Below are 5,754 nucleotides of genomic sequence, written 5' to 3' on the forward strand. Positions count from 1 at the left end.
TTGTCAGCTTTTGATATCTAAAGCATACATATTCAATCAAATAATAATAATAATCTTTCTAACTACCGTTTGAGGTCATCTAAAGAAAATATACAATAAAAAAAATATTAGTATTTAACTATTAAGATATTAAATTGCTTTACAACTACAAGTTGAAATACTAAGCTATTATGAAAAATCTTCGTTGACTTCATGGACTTGGATTTTGTTGGGTTTTACGTCCTAAAACTCATAGATAGAAAATGTAAATAATTGATTGTCATCAATAAAGAGTTATCGATGTTATTTCAATAAGTGTTATGGATTGTGTTGAATTCGTTTTGTCTTTATAAACCTAAATTCAATCAACTAACATCCTAGGCTATCTTATGAGTCTTGAACTATCTGTGTAGACATACAGGGATCCATGTTCAAGATACAACCTAAAGGGTCTATAATATAGGGAAAAGGTTGGGTTCCTTATCCTAATGAAACTATAGATACAACCCATTTTTTATTTGATACAAACGCAATAATCCAGCACATTCGTGTAGGTGACATGCAAGTGGAGGTAACCTATGCAATGAGTTTGCATAAGATCGGACCGCGAAATAGTAACCACTAGAGGTAACTCCATTGACTAGTTAGGTTTCTATTTCAATAGGATGACCTAGGCAACTTAGTCTTAATTCTAAGTCTATTATGAACTCTTGTTCACAAAGGATTTTCCTTTGATTTTATAGGTGAGAGTGGCCAGGTCACCGACTTAGTTTGCCTACCATTTTGGGGACAAGATCGAGTAGGGAGCTGGGAATATAATAATACAAGATGGATTTTACTCCTTCTTGACTATAGGGTAAGTAGATGAGTGTTCCCTTGAATGGTGTCTTTGAGACTTGAACAAAGGGCCATACTATCTCACTGGCCTGAGAGGGGTTTTTGTTTAATGGTTGGACCATGTTGTTTATCAACTAACTCTTTAACCTTCTCAGACCTTATACTTTGATACTAAGCTAATTCCTATATTTTCCCAAAAACTTATGCTTTGATACCAAGTTGTCTCATCCCAAGCCCGCACTCCTGAGCCCGGGGAGAGGCATGAGGGACTGCAAATACCATCCTTTTGTAATACCTACAATCCATCTGAACCTCTTTACTCTTAGTAAACTTTAAGTCAAGGAGATAAACAACAACTAAATAAGTAGGCCCATTTTATTTCACAACAATATAAAGTTTATACAACTCCAAGACTTAACTACAAAAGTTCACAAAAACCACTCTTAAAGCCCTCTGGAAGTGCGACTATGGCATGTGGTAAACCTTGACCCTAGTAACACCCTGGAACTCCTCACCTTTTGCTACCTGGGAAGAAAAACATGAAAGAAAAGAATAAGCTTCACAAAGCTTAGTGAGTGGTAAGCATTTTCTAGGTATATTTCAACTCATAAATAACAAGCATATCATAAATAACAAGCATGTCATAAATACAAGGTTACATTTAAACCTCATCCTTGAATGAGTCTGTTCTCAACTCTATCTACACACACGGTAGATAGCTAAACTGATAACTACTTAGAATGAGTTTGTTACCTACCTATACACACATGGTAGATAGTTAACTATTACTAAACATAAACGCTTACTCTTTTGCACTCCCTTTTGTTCCCAATGTCTTCTATGTGCACATAGCTCCCCACTCATGGACTTAGAAGCTAGGCTTATCAGCCCTCTAACCATCCCATATGAGGATCCTCCCATAGGCTCAGGAACTAGACCTCTCAGTCCCCTGACCATCCTGTGAGGTTTTGCTTTTGGGCTCAAGAACTAGGTCTATTGACCCCTTGAAAATCCCAATCACATAATCTCATTCTCATGCTAGATACTCATTCATAACATAAGAATATACAATTTACTCTAAAAGATATGCTTAAGACGTAAAGGAAAGTACCACTCGCCTTGGTAAGGATAGGAATCTTTCTCTTAGAAGTTCCTTGATCTTCCGGGGCTCCTCTTTTGAACCCTAAATTTCAGATTCAAATTAAAGCTCAGATTACTTATAGTTCCAGAACTTATTTTATGATACTTCCTTTTGCAAACATGTTCTAATATGTCTCAGGAAGCTTACCTCAAAAAATTAGCCCATAACTTTTCGTGGTTTGGCCGAAATCATCACAACATCAAGGCTGGCCCAAGCTTACTCGACAGCTCGACCCTTCTATCTTATCCTCATTCTCCAGCCCGATTCCTTGGAGTATCTTCTTCTTCATCCCTACCCTAAAAACTAGACTCTCTTAGCTTTCAAATGGCTTTGAAATCACTTCAAATGCAAGAGTATTCTAGGAGAACTCTTCGTCCCAAATTGATGATACTTCCAGACCTTCCTGTTCGTCAGCATCTCCTTCTCTTGGAACTTCATGACTGACGCATGGTCTTGCTACCAATGCATGCGTTCTTTCATCAACGCATAGTCTCCTCCCAATTAGTCCTCATATACTCTTCCTAATTTCCTTTGAAGAGAACTCGAGTTATGATCTGAAGAGAAGTCCTTGGCCCTATTTATAGGCGTCCAAAATCTCTCCAAGGCCGACACCTCCTACTTGGCCATATGTCCAAATGTTTTTTTCTTACACTATTATCACAATCTTTACATCATCGCAACTCAGGGTGTCTTCCTCCCCTTTTACCAACGCATAGTCCTCACATTTGCATGTCTCCTTGTGCGTCCACCTTATTTTCTTAAGGCCTAAGATTTCTTCCTAACAAGCCACATGTCCGGATGACGACCTTGAATACGTCCATCCAACTTCATATGTGTTCATCCAACTTCATATGCGTTCATCCAACCTTACCTTGTGCATTCCATTGATGCAACTTGGTCGCATATGCTAGATGCTCGCAAGGCTCATCCTTGGCTGCATGCCCTCTACCGTATGGCTGCCCTATGCGCTCAACTAGGATTATGACCAACCCTCTTCCACCGCATACTATTTGCTCAAGCCTTGTCCACATGCCTCAAATGTCCTCGGCACATAGCACATCACCAACACATAACAACCTTTGGGTCAACTTTGTTCTCAACTCAACACCTCATGATTTAGCTCACCATCGCCTAGGCTCTTATTAACACATCCCTTATGACCAACACATGTATGTCTTTGTTCCTTGTCAACATCCTTAGTCTCTACTTCAAGACCATCGCAACTAACCTCACAAGCCTTATGTACCGCAAGCCTTAGCAACGCAAGACATTTCTGTCACACCCCGCTCCAAGCCTGCACTCCTGAGCCCGAGGAGAGGCGTGAGGGACCGCAGATACCACCCTTTTATGATACCTACAATCCATCTGAACCTCTTTACTCTCAGTAAACTTTAAGTCAAAAAGATAAACAACAACTGAATAAGTAGGCCCATTTTATTTCACAACAATGTAAAGTTTATATAACACCAAGACTTAACTATAAAGTTCACAAAAAAACCACTCTAAAAACCCTCTGGAAGTGCGACTATTTCATATCCCTAATCCACATGACTAAGTATCACACACCTCTCGATGGGTTGCTACATATTTCATATCCCTAATCCACATGACTAAGTATGCGATACCCAAGCAATCCCTCTAAGTGTTGCAATGAAAGTAAAGATGTTAAGCAAAGAAGATGGAGATAGAGTCAAAGGAGACAGAGGCATTGAAAAACAAATTGCATTAATTCCTTAATCACAAAATATCATACAATACAATATGAGAAAAGAAAGGGAAATTAAATGATTGGCTAGAAGCAACGACTTGCTTCCAGCGTATGTGCGTCAAGGCTTCGGTGGTGCCACAGATGGGCAGAGAAGCTGACTCTCTCGAGATCTAGCTCTGGTCGAAGGCTTCGGTCGTCACTCGGAATGGATGAAGAAGGTGAAGAACTCTCAAGTGTCTTCTCACGCATTTTGTCTGGATCACCGGGAAAATCCCCGGATAACTTGAATTTATGCTCATCAACTTCTATTTATAGGGCTTGGATCGCCGACAGCATTAATGGTCTGCTCTGAGTATGACATTCGGCGTGTTATTCCTTTTTGAACCTTTGCCACTAATGGCGTGGTAGATGAAATGTCAACATCATCTTTTGGTTTTTCTCGAGGTAGATGCATTGATGCGTTCATTCCACCAACCTTGCGTTGCTCCCATTAGTATGCGTTGTTGCATAGCCGCAATCATTCAATGACCGCATTTGCTTAATATCACAACTCTACACGATGACCGCAACCACTTGACGAGCGCAACTCCCATATGATGGACACATAAGACTGATTACCACAACATCCATGCGTTGATCGATGCATTCAACTTTGCGATGGATTGTTTCTCTGCATGCGGTCGTCTATGCAGTGGTCTGGTTTCCGCGTTTGCATCCATTTCCTTTTTTAGCTACAAAAATAGAACATTGAACGCATAATAACGCAAAATAACGGGTTAGCTGAGATTCAACATGCTGATCGATGCAAGCTCATTTTCTCGTGAATTCCTATCATGATTGATGCATATTCTGCTTAACGACCTTCATAATTCTAAGAAAAAGGCCTAAGATAACATGCATTTCTGCATGTCATCAATACTCATTCATAACATAAACATATACAACTTACTTTAAAAGATATGCTTAAGACTTAAAGGAAAGTATCATTCACCTTGGTAAGGATAGGAATCTTCCTCTTAGAAGTTCCTTACACTATTAACGTAACCTTACATCATCGCAATCCAAGGTGTCTTCCTCTTCCTTTAGCCAACACATAGCCCTCACATTTGCATGTATTCTTGTGCATCCACTTCATTTGCTTAAGGCCTAAGATTTCTTCCCAACAAGCCACATGTCTGGATGATGACCTTGAATGCGTCCATCCAACTTCATATGCGTTCATCCAACCTTACCTTGTGCATCCCATTGACACAACTTAGTCGCATATACTAGATGCTCGCAAGGCTCCTCCTTGGCCGCATGCCTTCTACCGCATGGCTTACCTTTGCCCTATGTGCTTAACTAGGATTATGACCAACCATCTTCTACCACATACTATTTGCTCAAGCCTTGTCCTATACGTCCACATGCCTCGGATGTCCTTGGCACATAGCACATCACCAATGCATAACAACCTTTGGGTCGACTTGGTTCTCAACTCAACACTTTATGGTATAGCTCATCATCTCCTAGGCTCTTGCTAATGATGCTTATTTTTTATGAAGTGAATTATGGATGATATGCGATGGTGAAATTGCATTGTGCACTCAAGTTTCCTCAGCGAAATCAAAGTGTAAATTCCACTGAGTTTCTTGGTAAGTCCAGGGTCGAACTCAGGGACTTGTGAAAATAGATTGCGTTGGTAATTTTTATGAAAACTTTGCAGTAACCGGCAACTCAATTAATTGTTGGTTTGTTGTTGATTGCGTTGATGAAAAAAAAAACAAATGCGGCGGATTTGAGGAAGGTCGGTTGTGTGATAGATACACTGAGCATGCAAATGAATGGGTTGAGAAGATCTTTAGCTAGCGTTACTTGGGAATGCGTCAAACTATGCGATTATGCTACAACCATGCATAGAAAGTCATTTTCCAATGCAAATGATATGCTCCTAAGTCTAGGACGCATGTGCTGAATGCAAAAGTGTCCATAGAGCTTATCCCTAAGTCTCTACTCTTTTCCTATGTGATGATGAAAAATGTATAAAGGCAAGGTGACCGCATACAATCATATCCTATCTCTATGATGCATGCGATGCGTTGATAACAAA

The sequence above is a fragment of the Benincasa hispida genome, chromosome 9 (assembly GCF_009727055.1).
Source record: "Benincasa hispida cultivar B227 chromosome 9, ASM972705v1, whole genome shotgun sequence".
Classification (NCBI taxonomy): Eukaryota; Viridiplantae; Streptophyta; class Magnoliopsida; order Cucurbitales; family Cucurbitaceae; genus Benincasa; species Benincasa hispida.